We start from the raw sequence: 14,663 nt of genomic DNA, 5'->3' as shown, positions 1-14,663 counted from the left end.
TATATATATATTTATTTATTTCCTCTAACAGAGCTTCTACCAAACCTTGATGACCTGTACAGGATGAATGTTCTCATGCAGTTTTCTGGTGTGGCCCCCAACACTTAGTCTGTTGTAAACCAAACATGCCACCATATCTACTACTAGCTGTAGCAAAGACCACCACAACAGAGCCTGTGCACTGTCCGCCAGAACAACTTGCCTGGCCTACAGTTCATTTACAGCAACAGCTTTCTGGATGGGCTTGAGGTCCCTCTGCCAACAAATAGAACAAGCAGAGAAAAACAGCAACTGGAAGCAGGCTGACAAAACAGAATAAATCTGGCCTGCAGCCCCTCTCTGGACATTCCAAGGAAGAAGAAGTAGGACAGGCAGCCACAGGCATAGGTGGCATGAGTTGTTCTGGCAAGGGGTACCTGCTCCTGGCTTCTGTTGCTGTGCACACTGGGCTCCTTAAACCCAGTAAACATGACTCTGGAAAAGTATGGGATACAATACAGTTTTTATGTTTACATGCAATGTCACATTTTGTAGCAGGAAACAAGTCATGGCACAAGTGTATTCCAGTGAGATCTATACTTATTCCAGTAACAGAAGAAAGTGGTGTAGCTTGCCTAGCCAGAAAATATGGTCTCCAACTCATCCATCATTTCATGCCTGTCATTATTACTGCTCTCAGCTCTGAAACCTGGAGCAGATATTTATATTTATCCTAGCCATTTCCTAGTCTTAATGTGATACATTGGGAATGGCTGCTTAAACGATTATACATGAAATTAGGAAAGAGAACAATAAGAGAGACTCATTTTTTGCTGCAATGTGGAAAATTCGGAAGAATAAGAAAGAATATGGGGTTTTAGTCCTTCTTTCCACCATTATTAATATGTTTTGTGTTAAACAATCAATATCTTGAAAGGTCACAGACTGTATCATAGAGTTGTGACTTGGGACTTTTATTAAATGATCCTTCATCATGCTTTAGAAGGAAGAGATTAGTCATCCAATTGCAAAAGAAGATTCATGGCTGACTTCTATCATGAAGGACCTTCTGGCAGCTCAAAATAATCTGTGCACAGGTGGGAATGGGAACCACTTAACAGAAGGGTACTGAGATTAACAAAAATGCCAGATATAAGATGCCAGATATAAGACAAATCCTTCTTCTCAGTCAATATTGGGTGGGTCCCCAGTCAATACACAGCCTTTCATGAATCCTATTTTGAGACACCACAAGCAAAATACGCTAACAAAGTAAACAAGAACTTTTTGAAGGTTTAGTTCAAAATGTCTTCAAGGTCTTTACTAAAAATCTGTATCAGAAACTGAACTTTGGTTTCATGCAACCTAGGAGAGAGCCTTATAATTATGACTCAGCATTCCTTACAAAAAATGCTTAAGCAACTGGCAAGTTGTAACCATGGTTTCTCATTAACCATGGCTTCTGCCTGTGATACTGCTGTTTTCATCTTCTGTCTCCAGCCCTTCACTTGGCTTGTTTGACACTTATCTATTGTGTCATATCTTTCATTTTCTATTGTGTCATATCTTTTATTTTTCCCTTCCAAATCTTTGGATAAAAAACAGTGATTTTAAGCTGTCTGTACAGCACTCCCATTGTTTTCTAACTGGATGCTAGGAGTATCAGATGCATAAAAATTACATCTTAAAAAAAAAAAAAAAGTCATAATTGAAATTATTTCACTAGTGTAGTACATCACTAAGCAATTTTAATTGATTTAGTTCCTAGAGGCTAGAAACTGTTCAGAAGACTGTTCTTTAAAATCTTGTCATTGCACCAGACGTTTTCAGTGTTGTAACTAAGAATACTCCAAAACTTTTTTTTTGCCAGTTATAGCCACTAATGATAATCTCATCCATTCACAGTTCATAATGTGAGAATTGAAGTCTCTTTGCTGGCAGTGTACAAAACAGAAGAAAAGAGCAACATTTTGATTAATATCTCCCTGCTCAAGCTACCCACATTACTTCAACCCTTACACTGCCACTATAACACTTTATATTAGTGTGATATTTGCTACATACAATACACAGTACACACAGTATCTCATCCTTGTTTTTAATGCTTCATTCCATGGTCCCTGACACGTCAGAGCATCACTCCACATTTACAGCTGAAAAAAAGCACCCATCACAAAACCAGACATTTGCCTTTCTGCTCCCTTAGCTGAAAGTGGAATAATCGCTATGTCCTGCAAATGGTGGACTTACTTCTAGCCCAGATGGCAGAATATCAAGTTATAATTCTGAAATTTGGGGAAAAATATACATTAAACCACTACATATGCCAAATCAATTGTGCAAGAGGAGAGCTCATTTAGGTTATAATTATCTAGATTTGCATTAACGTGTTTTTTAGCTTGCAGGTATTTTTCTAATTTGGTACTACTTTTTAAAAGACTTCTAAAAAAAAAGATTTTAAAATGAATGCTTCTAAGTAAAATAGTGTTAAAGTCTCACAGGAAGCTTTCCACTGTATAAAATACTTAATTATCCATGAGGAAAAAAGATATGCACAGAATCATGAGCATTGTAATGAAAATGTGTAACATGGAATTAAAAAACATACTTATTAGGACAAGGCCACTGGCATTTAAAAAGGACTGATGGGTACTAGAACAACTGTTAAGAATTCATTCATCTCCTAGTTGACTAGTAACAATAAACTGCTAATAAGTGAGCAAGAGCAGTAGCAATAGAGCCTTTTCAAGGGAAACTATAGAGAGTGTATTAGAAGGGTTTGAATGAGTGTCTTGCATGAAAATCTTACTGATCTGTCATTACCATATCATGGCATGAAAAGAAGGTTTGCCTCAAACTTTTTGTTAGCTTGGTGCTTCTCCCAGTCTCTTTGCAGATCTTCAGAAATTCAAGGAGCACTGGCAGAATGCATAAAAAGACTGGAGACCCCCCAAAGTGAGATTGTCCTTAGATGTGAAAAGTTCTTTTTTCTTGTTCCCCAGTGCCCCACCAGAACTCTGCTGCAGGCCTTCAACAAGACCAAGTATGCTAACAGAAAAACCTCTAGATGGAGAGGATATTTTAAAAGGTGCCTTCATCCACAATAATAGAACAGCTTTTTGAACAGCTTTTTTTCTCTCTCTCTTTTATTTATTTATTTATTATTTTATTTTATTTTATTTTATTTTATATTCCTTATTTTTTGTGGGACTATCAAGGTTTAGGAACATGGTAGCAAAATGTCCCTGTATGAACCCACCCTCACAGTTGTTATGTGGTAGTAGAACATGCCACTGACAAGAATGAGAAATTTTAAAATGAGAGCTAGCCTACACACGACTAGCAGACATAACAACCTGCTTCAGACCGGGAGTACTTATTTTCTCCTACCTACCTTTTACACCAGTGATTTGACCAATCTCTAGGCTATTTTCCCTTTCTTTGGTGAACCATTGGGCTGTACCATTTAGTCAGTGTGCTACCTATCTCCAGCCCAGATAATGAGAATACCCCGTCAATTTAATGCTGATACTTTTCTTTATAGGTTCAACAAAGGCTGCAGGTGCAATGAGTCAACAGTCTGTAGTTGTTTTTCCCCTTGCATCATATCACCAAGAATACTCTTACTGTCTTATTTCTTTGCTTATTCACATCCTACCACTCTACCATGGTAACATGAAAGTGATATATATCAGGATTTAGGGACTGATAACATTTTCATCGACTGTTATAACTAATTCCATCATTGTGCTAATATTCCTAAATCTTATTTTCCATACTTTTCTCTCCAGAGTAAGATATAAAATAAATTAATTTCTTGGTTAAAATTTCACAAAGCCCTTATATTATATAAACATTTCGTTTTGTATAAAATAGAAATCAGTTATGTTATCAGTATGTTAATAGAAATCATCTTTTATGGTGCATTTTGTTTACCACAGTTTTAAGCCCAACACATGTATCTGTAGAACAGTATCAACTCATAAACACAAGATAAATAATAATAATAATAATAAAAAGATATCATCTACCATTTTTGTATGTTTTCTGTTTTTCTGTGTGAAAGAATGAAGTATACAAAAGGTGAAAAAGTGAAACCTATCACCCAAAAACATTTTCAAAAGCATGAAATAAATAATTGAACACACTGAGATTTTTTATGATCCATTTCAGTTATTAAAATTCTGGGTATTATTTCTAAGAAGGGTCGATAGAAAAAATCAGGAAGGATTGATTTTTAAACTGACTTTTTTTTTCATTTCCCATTGCTTTGTTTTTTACTGGATATTTTCCCGTCTCCCTGAAAAAAACTGGAATGGTGAGAATATACATTAATTAATTAGTTAACCTTGAAGTAACCGTGGAAGTTACTTTTCAAAACATGAATTACTTATTATTACTTAATATTTCTATTACTTGAAAATGAAATATGGAATGTTTTCCTCTGTCATTATATATATATATGCGTATATATATATATATAATGCAAACATATATTTTTATTTTTCAATAAAATCCTCTTATATACCCTGTAGACTTCCTGCTTCCACAGTTAGTTCAGGATTCACCCTGTTTAGAAGTTAGCGGCCTTGACTGGTGTTAATTTTCTCCCTTTTTTATTTTTCTTTTGTTGGAACAAGGTTTCTGCTACAGTCGGTGGAGAAAGGCACCTCCAGAGCTGCCCCGTTGCCCCTGTTAGAACACCATACAACTTGGATTCCTGGTCCAGGATCCCCAGTACAGCTAGGCTACATGCTTGACTTTTAGGAAGGTAACATTAGATAGCATCAGTTTAGTTGAAATAGGAAGAAGTCCACCTTCATTCCAATTTAATAGCAATTTCCCTCCCCATCTATAACTTGAACATAAATAAGAATGCTTCTTCCAGTCCTGACTGTGCATTTACCTTAAAAGACTTTTTATATCATATATTTATCTTCATCTAGTGGACTTTTTGTAGTGGAAACTGTCTTTTTCTTACTTGCCTGGACAACAGCAAGGTCCAACATAAAAATTTAGGAAGGATTTAGTAACATAAAATTTAGGAAGGATTTTTCTAGATTACTGTCAGAAATACAAATAGTCAAAAGGCATTCTAAATTTCTGAGGAAGCTTTATATAATTACCCTCTCCTTCCAACAAGAACTTAAATAACATTATAAGTACTACTTTAGGGTCTAACATCTGCATCTTATTTCTCCCACCTTGCCACCAGACAAAAGTGTCTTTGCAGCATACATTTTAGATAGTCCATGTTCCTGAACTGGAAACAATCCCAAACAATCCCAAAACTTTAATGGGAAAATTTAGCAGATAATTTAAAATAAAACATTTATTATTATTATTATTATTATTTTTTAGGGAATCATATTATCTCATTGCATTTTAAAACAAAGGTCCTTTTTTTAAAAAAAAAAAAAAAAGTAACAAGAGCCTCTAGGCACTGAAATGCTTGTCTGGTACTCCTTTTAACTGAAGCCTGCAGTGCAATATCTGACAGCTGCCCATGGTCAGACTTTATTTAACAATTGGAAAGCTGTCACAGCAAATATGAGGTCTCATGACTTAAAGAAGCAGCAGTCGTTTTTCTGCAACAGAAAGCCTGTATGAAAGGTAAGTTTGTTCCTATCACTATTGGTTTGGCATAAACATTGCAAATGATGTTCACCTGAAAGGTGATTACAATTTTCAGAACAATTGATTTTAACCACATTCTCCTACACACAGGTTTTCCCTGTATCAGGAATGACAAGACAACAGGAGAGCCCACATGCCTTTCCACCAAAGCTTCTAAGTGATGTGAATAATTAAGGGAACAACAATCTGATTAAAGACAAACAGATATGGGTCATTTACTGTGGAATTAGGAGGTACCCTGATGCTGCTGCCTGGGCTGTGATCAGATTGATGAAGAAACAGCCAGAACACTACAGAGCCATCCATCCACATTACAGTATTATCCAACCTAGCAAAACAGCACAGAAATCCTTTCTTCCTCTTTCTCTTTTTTTTTTTTTTTTTTTTTTTCTTCTCTGGTAAAGTCAAAGGATTTTTGCAGATGCCCCTCACTCATGTTCCAAGTAAAAATATAACAGGTGGCAACCTAAGAAATCTTTCTTTTAATTTAATTAAAAATCTATTTTATGTTAAACTTATATGCTAAACTTGCAGAACAGAGCACTGCCCAATTACAAGAGTACAAAAAAAAAAAAAAAAAAAAAAAAAAAAAAACAAGAGAGCAACAGCTCCTGAAGCTGATACAATTGCTTTCTGCTGACTTCAAGGAAAGTAGATGCATGTAATTACATACCATAGCTCTGTAGATTATTCACCCTAATTTAAGGCCTATTAGCTGACTTCTGCTTGGATATTCTTTTACAATCTAAAGGGGCATGTGTGGACGTTAACTCTGCCAGTTTAAGTCATGTGATATGTTTGAGATCTGCATCTAGCTCTCCTCAGTTAAGCTTACATTTTGTTCAAGTTTCTGAAGAGCTCTTACATGCAAAAGTACCAACAATTAGTGGCAAGAGGAAGATTATTTTTTCCACGATAGTTCAGTATTTCTTAGTTTATATAAAAAAGTAACACTATTGGCAAAGTAATGCTTGAAAAATGAAGATAGATGAGATTAGACTCAGAAAGAGTGAAACAGCTTGCCTTGCTATATTTTTACAAGCAACTCCACACTTTATTTTCTTGTTCAGAAAATCCTTCATTTTCAGAATCAGAAGCTATTTAGAAGATTTCCTGAAAGTGAAGGAGAGGTGAAAGGCTACAAAATTATTGTAAAAGCAGCATTTTCAAACATTCTTTGCCCCTCTTAGGCAACACTAAAGGGCAAACAAACTGTTATCATAACTGATAGAAGGCATGTGAAAGAAGAAACTATGCTATGATGGAATTACTAACCTTCTACATAGAAATTACCCATGTTGCTGTATTTATACCTCCTACTGCAAAACTACTGAGTTTTAATACCACTATATATTTTTATGACCTATTAAGCTGACAGTACAGCATTACAGATATGTGGGTGGAAGGATAGATTTACAGAGAACCAGACTTTGGAAAGAGTAATAAAGGCAAGCTTTATGAAATACTGAAAAAATTGTAATAGTGTCCTAAAATCCCATTGATTCTAAGACAAGGAAATAAGAGGTTAGATATGCAGAGACTGATGCAAAGATCACTCAAATCCCATGGTTATCAGATTAAGCTCTTGATAAAGTGATTGTACTCAAATCCCCACTGAGTAGCCAGAAATAAATAAAAAAGGGTTATATAATTTAGATGTGATACAAAAGCAAATTAAGGCAAAGTAGCCAGTATAAGAATATGTGAATCTTCCAGATTTTACTACAGGATTTGTAACAATCCAATTAGATCCACACAGTAGAGATGACTTAAATTCAGAGATATTCTCACCTCATTGTATAACCTCTACAGCTGTTGTGAACCCTGTTGTGTACATTCCTCCAACAATCTTCTTTCTGTTGCTTGGAAATATGCTAATGGACTATGTGATAGAATGATTCCATAGAACTATGATATAAATACTATATATAATGTATAGCAACTCACAAGGAAGTTAAGAGTTCACAAATTTAAGGGGCTTGTGCTGCAAGTGTTGCAGATCCCACTTTATTTTATGATGATACAGGCATATATATCCACCATCAGCTATGTGTTGAAAAATATATCACAAAATATTGTATAAATGTTTGGAAGAACTTTTCCATATTAAAAAGTAAGTACAGATTAAGTCTTGACTTTTAACTACTGTGCAGAGCAGGGAAAGTGGGGAAGACATGCTCTGTCTGTACATACAAATGGATGCACAAAATGCATCATCTACTCCATAGGCAAAAATATTTCATTCATTGTCAAGAAAAAATAGTACTTTGTTCCTTTGCCCTCTTTTACTGTCTTACCAGCCCAAATGTGATGAACATCTGTCCATGCAGTTTGGAAAGCCTTTCCAGATAGGAAACAGCCCCTATAGCCAAGGCCCTCTTGTTCTTTCCTCATTTCAAAATGTAAAAATTTAGCTTGAAATAATTATCTTACATTTCGCAAAGTGAAACATTTGGGGAGTGAGATATAATATTTGTGTCATGATGTTAAAAGAGTCAATGTAGACAGAAAAATCTTCACTATATATTTGAGTTTTAGTAGCAGATGTCTTAATATTTAAACTTCAGATTTTTAAGCTCTTATTCCATGTTTAAGCCATCCATGTCACAGAAGCTATACAAAATTTCCATTTTTTTTTTCAAACACTTTGTCATACATGAACATGGTTCCTCTCCATCTTAGACTTCATAGAACAAGCACTCAGGTGCACTCACTAACCCACAGAAACACAGAATCGTCTAGGTTGAAGAGACCTCCAAGATCATCTAGTCCAACCTCAGACCTAACACTAACTAGTCCTCCACTAAACCATGTCACTAAGCTCTAAATCTAAACGTCCTTTAAAGTCGTTCAGGGATGGTGACTCAACCACTTCCCTGGGCAGACTATTCCAATGCCTAACAACCCTTTCCGTAAAGAAGTTCTTCCTAATTTCCAGCCTAAACCTCCCCTGGCGCAATTTTAGCCCATTCCCCCTTGTCCTGTCGCCAGGCACATGGGAGAATAGAACAACCCCCACCTCGCTACAGCCTCCTTTAAGGTGCCTGTAGAGTGTAATAAGAACACCCCTAATAAATGGGACACTAAGAACCTACTGAAACAGCATTTATACAGACAGAAGCAGAAGGAGTAGCCCACTGATTTAGCCCCAGCTCAGCAGATCAAAGTTTCACCACTGACATCTAGGATGATGCTCATGGCAAGCGAAGGACAGAACTCACATCTCAGTGACCGCCTATGTCCTAAGCAATGGTTTTCTTCTTTCGTGTTCAAACCCAGTGGCAGTTTCATGGATGGAAATGGTCAACTGTGAGTGCCACATGGATCTACCTGGTGTTTGCCCAAGTGCCAAGAAAAGTAGAATCCCTTCCCACTTTTGTAAGTGGGTGGTAGAATATATTTCCCATTTAATAAGTGGATTGTAGAAACCCCAAAGCACCCAGATGTTAAATGGGAATGACCAAGTAATCCCATAAATGACGTTCTCATTTTAAAGAGCCATCATCATGGCATGGTCATATTATTTTGTAAGCTGGTTCAGCCTAAACCAAGTGTCTGACAGGTGTTTAGCCAGTCATGTTCATAATTACAGCTTCTGCTCCATAAATATTTCTCTTTACTTTGCCAAAAGTGTTCTTTTGGAGTCTAAAGCTTCCTAGCAAATAACATGAAAAATATCCTCTAACGGAAATTACTGTTGCACAAAATATTTAATAATTTAAACTCAATCTTTAATGTTAAGCCTGACAAGTACAATCAGCTGCAAAATTACTGTAAGCTGTAAAATAAAATAAAATAAAATAATCCTTAAAATGATTATGTTTTAATTATCAAAGTTTATAATGCTAAAACAGTTTAACAGAGAAGACATTAATTTATAATTTAAATGACTATCACTAGTCCTCAGATGTATTTCATTAAAGGCTTTTATAATCAGATATACCATTTATTGCTTAGCATTAAAAACACAAACACTTAAAATCTAGTTGCCATTTCTGTAGCTGAGAAACATACGGTCAAAATGAAGAATCCCTAATTTGTTTCTAATCTGTGCTAGATGAAACACAATTATTTTGTTTTAAATTCCAAAGCTCTACATACGGCCTAACCATGTAGATCTAGAGATCTGTATCAGAGAAGCTGCCACCAGAGAGACACAGGTGTATCTGCCCTCACCAGAGTTCCCCCAGAACAACACTGAAGATGACTCTCCAATCTTTGCTTCAGCTCTGGTACCTAGTACTTAAAGAGCATACAGTTCAGCCCAGACTAATTTTATCACTCCATTACAAACACAGATACTCCCCAAAAATCAATCACCCTTTAGTAAAAAGGAGACCAAAACTGAATTTCACATTATTCCAGTATTGTATCAATGGAACCTGGATTAGAACCTGCTCCCTAAGCAAAGTAATACATACATGTTGGTGTTTTTCAGTGTTTTATATTATACATTAACCCTGATAATGGCGTAATGCCTATAAGTGGGGAATTAAAAAAGCATGTCTTGAAAACCGCGATTGAAAAATAAATATCAGTGTAATGGAACTTTACAAAGTGCTAACTGCATAATTTTGCTAAAGCATTTCAGGAAAAAAAATAAATAAAAAAAATATAAAAAAAATCAGTTGTGCTTAACATATCACAGTCACACTTTAACCATAATTTGTATTAAGATGATTTTTTTTTTTCCCAAACTAATTATTTTTCCACTTTCCCCCCCGAATAAAAAAAAAAAAAAAAAAAAAAAAGGCATAAGTAAATTCCAATATGGCAGATTGGAAAACAGTATAGAAGAGATTAAAGGAAAAAAGAAAGAGGTTTGTACAAATCAGGAATGTGTTCAGGAACTTACTTATGCCTGTGCATCCACAGATACATGCACCAACTCCAACTCAGTGAGAATTTCATCTGAAAATATCACCACTTGTGCACCATGTGCACTACCATAGCAATAGTTAGCTTTCATGCATCTATAATGCAGAAGCTACACATATGGACTGGAAGTGTGAATAAACAGCAGAGACAAACACAGTAACAATAACACACACATTGATCCCCTTAAAACTTGCAATTAGTTTGATCAGCTGTTTGTGGTAACAAATTTACCTTCACATAATATACCCGAAGAAACCATAGTATCTAGGTATAACTATGTGAAAACAGAGCCTACAAAATGTCTGCATAATGCAGCAGCATCATACTGCTGCTGTACAAGGAGGTGACCCGAGAAGGCTGAATTCAAAGCCTGCCCTAAACTGACAAAGAGCTGCAGGATCAGACCTGAGACTGAAACAAACTTTCTAAAACAATTTGAAATATATACAATAATTCAGATAAAAAATAAAATGGGTTAGCTTTTCTTTTTCAGCTTATCTATCATTGAATGCATACAGAACAACTTTTTTTGTTTCGGTTTGAATTGAATATGTTAATAGATACATATGCAGCATTGAACAAATACATTTAACAAAAATGCTGGTTAGTATAAGTGTTCACAGAAATGACCAAATGTCCATTTCATTTTGTCCACAGAGTTACATCTGAAGTAGTTAACAACAAAACTTCTCTTGATTTCAGCAGCACTTGAACAAGTTCTTAAAACTGTATCTCCCTGTCTTTTTGGGAACTTAATATAAATCAGGACCCATATTATTATTATTATTATTATTATTATTATTGGGAGGGAGGATGGGGGGCTGGAAAAGGTATTTAAATGCTTCACTTCCCATACAATGCATTAGATAACTGCAGCTAAGCCAATGACATTGTATCAGCTCAGCTCTATATCTTTATTTGAGTGTCTGATGTGAGTTTTCCTTGTAGCAGCATGAAGTCTACTACACAGGACTGACACCAGCACCAGCAAATCAGATGTTACAGATGCTGCAGCAAGGTACATGAGCAGATGAATAATTCTTCCTATGCAAGTGGCACTAGTCATATAATTTAAGTACCCGGCTGAACTGCACTCAGATCCTGCACAGCAAGTCTGCTATTTTTGGTTTTGCCACTTGCCTAAATGCAAAAGTTAAATATAAAAATAGAGGGATGCTTAAAGGATAAGCAAGTTTTTATGTTCTCTGGAAGATTGGGCTTGATTGTATAGGGAGAATCTTTCTAATAACTCTGTATGAAATTATGATTATTAACATTGTATGTTTTTATAATGTTCATTTAATATGAAAGTTTAAAAATATTCCATGATCACTTAAGCACTAAAAAGCAACAAACATTGGCAACAAAAGTGCAGGTTTTGTACTATACAGCTATAAGCTGTTCAATACCAAGCTTCAAATTTTATAACCTCCTTTAAAATGCAGTTTTCAGTGATGTTGATCTCTCTTGTTTAATAATGACAAGGATTCATAAACAAAACATCTATTATATCAGATGGCAGAATGCCACCTTTTGATGAACCCATGTAGTCTAACACATACACACACTAACTCCAACTATACTACTTCAATGGAATGCTACACTTCTTGTAATGATGTTTTTTCAAATTATTGCATACTTTAAGAAATCTTTGTTGCAAAATGTACTCCAAAGAATTTTACTTGAAAGCAGAACATCCAAATTAATCAGCTGTTTCATTTGCAAATATATTCTTCCTTTCAAATCCTGACTTCCAATGTGCACACTGTCACCTCCCTAGCATGCCACTACTGTGTAATGTACAGTAACTGCATTTACAGTAATAAAGAGGCATTGTTTTGGAAGGACCTAAATAGACTCCATCTTCTGAAAGATAACCACTATCTGCATTTAGTGCTGCCATTTAAAACAAAAAGTAAAATATCATGCCAAAGATGCAAAAGAGGCAAAGCAGAGATTATTGTACAAGCAGAAGACTATGGCATAGAATATTAAGTTTCTACAGAAATTAGCATCAAAATTAGCAATAGCCATGCAGCTTTTAAATTCTTTCAATTTCACAAAGTCGCTCTGAATTACACTGAGTTTTTGCTAAAGGCGCAGCTGGCATGTTGTGGTTCCTGGGATGCAAATGGCTAATTTGAAAAGGATAATAATTTATGAGAAAATAATCAATGCATTCTTTTTGTCCTGTTCAGGAGGTTATCATTCTGTTCCCAGACACACACTGGTCTTCTGTCTTGAAAACAGTTTTGAAACTGTCCATTACAATATGAGATCCAAATCCATAAACTCTTTGTATGTTAATCAGCCTAGGGGAGGTGAGGTCTCCTGTTTGGATCAGGTCAGTATCTGTACAGGCTGGTGCAGATGAACCTTAGATATAATAAAACCATGACTAGGTTTTTTCAGGGTGTTGGACAGACCAATTGTATATCAGAATTGCTAGTTGTAAACTACTGGGAAAATAAATAAATAAACGGAATAACTCCGTAAAGAACCATAAGCAACTAAAACCATATTTCAGTCTTTCACATTAAAAAATTAACCTTTTGAAATGTCTAGTGTCAGGTTTCACAGGCCAGTTCAGTCATGCACAGCTTTGCAGATCTCATATTTTTGTTGTAATCCTCCAGTAGTGATAGACAGTATTTTTCTTAAATCTGCAGAAGCTGGAGATTGAAGGATAATACTAAATGTCATTATTGGAGTGATATGAAAGTCTCAGCTTCATTCCTTAAAAGAAAAAGAATTCTTACAGATAGCTCACAAATAACTCATATAAACCTTAGAAGCAAAAGAGTACATCCTCACGATGTTTGGGCTTCACTTTTGAAAGCCTGGGTGATGTGTTTGATTCAGAAAGCTCAGGCACAGAAACGGCTTCCAACTGTGCGCACAGGGCCAAAGGGCTGTAAGGGTCAGTTCACAGCAAAGCTGAACAAGAATGGCATTAAATGTAATTCAGCTTTAAAACAATGCCTTCTCAAAGAGGCTTTGATCTCCTTTCTCAGGCTGGGGTAAATGCTCTAAGGTCAGGAGGCCACAGTACTTGTCAGTGTATTCAATGCACATTAGGAAGACAGGCTATTACCGAAGAGCGTCTGACATTTACTCGGAAGCCATCCCTCCACTCTTCCACTTGTCCCCTTCCCCAATTTCAACACATTCTCTAATTAAGCATCAATACAACACAATATAATTGAACAGATGTAGTAGTCATTACCAGGAATTACCCATTCTCCTATCAAATCAGAGTGCACAGAAAGGGCTGTGTTTGAAACGGGTGAACTTAATTGCCTGATGGTCCCCAAGAGGGATGTACAAATAGATCAAGACATCACACACGGGCAAATGATCTCAACTCTGACACAAGCTTTTTGTCATTCCCTCATCCATCTTTGTTTACTAGGGTTAATGGTGGCTGCAATCAACACTGGACAATTTAAGAAATAAGAACACTGGATGTGTTTCAAATGAAGCATACAAGAATGCAGGCTTTAGTGACATTTTGATTAAAGGTCCATACATAGTGAAGACGTCTTATGAGGCAGCTGCTTAAAAGATAATCTATTTGAGTAAAAACAGAGCAGAGTAGCTGGTATCCCTTGGCAATTTACTGTGAAACATTTGTTTGCTTCACAATTATCTGATTCACAATCATTGCACTTGCATGGTTGGTTGATTAAATCAGTATCTTTAGCAGTCATTACAGTGAGCAAAGAAAAAAAATAAGTCAATTGCTAAAGTAATGCTTCTGTGTTATGCAAAACAGATAAATCACAAGAGTGCATTCCATTTTGTTTTCCAGCAACATTCTCCATTTCCATTTCCCAGTATAATGTACTGAGTTTTTAAGTCACAATCATAAATAGTAATTAATTTTTAAAATTATTAATCCAGACCAGTGGTGGTAACTGTTCTGAAGGGAGTGCACTGCCAAAGGTTTAACATACAATTGCAAATTCACTGAGAGTGATCTAAGAAAGGATTGATTTCCTTTAAGAGAGAGAGAGAGAAAGGTATTCAAACAGAAGCAGCAATGGTAATTTGAATCTGACCATGAAAACAAGGCCAGCCTCTTCCCACCTCAGGCTACCTCCCTGCACCCTGGATCCAGCCTGGGCTAGCAGAGGTGAATAACGACATTTAAAAGGCACAGATACGAC

The 14,663-nt window shown here is 35.8% G+C and overlaps 1 protein-coding gene across 8 annotated transcripts in view; it reads right to left on the bottom strand.

The window, feature by feature from the left end:
- CACNA2D1 (calcium voltage-gated channel auxiliary subunit alpha2delta 1) overlaps positions 1-14,663 on the bottom strand; it is a 393,216-nt gene that overhangs the window by 336,936 nt on the left and 41,617 nt on the right. The gene's annotated exons all lie outside the window — the stretch shown is intronic.

This window comes from Oxyura jamaicensis, chromosome 1 (genome assembly GCF_011077185.1).
Source record: "Oxyura jamaicensis isolate SHBP4307 breed ruddy duck chromosome 1, BPBGC_Ojam_1.0, whole genome shotgun sequence".
NCBI classification, from domain to species: Eukaryota; Metazoa; Chordata; class Aves; order Anseriformes; family Anatidae; genus Oxyura; species Oxyura jamaicensis.
The sequence above is the reverse complement of the archived record's forward strand: the minus strand, read 5'-3'. Positions and strand labels throughout refer to the sequence as shown.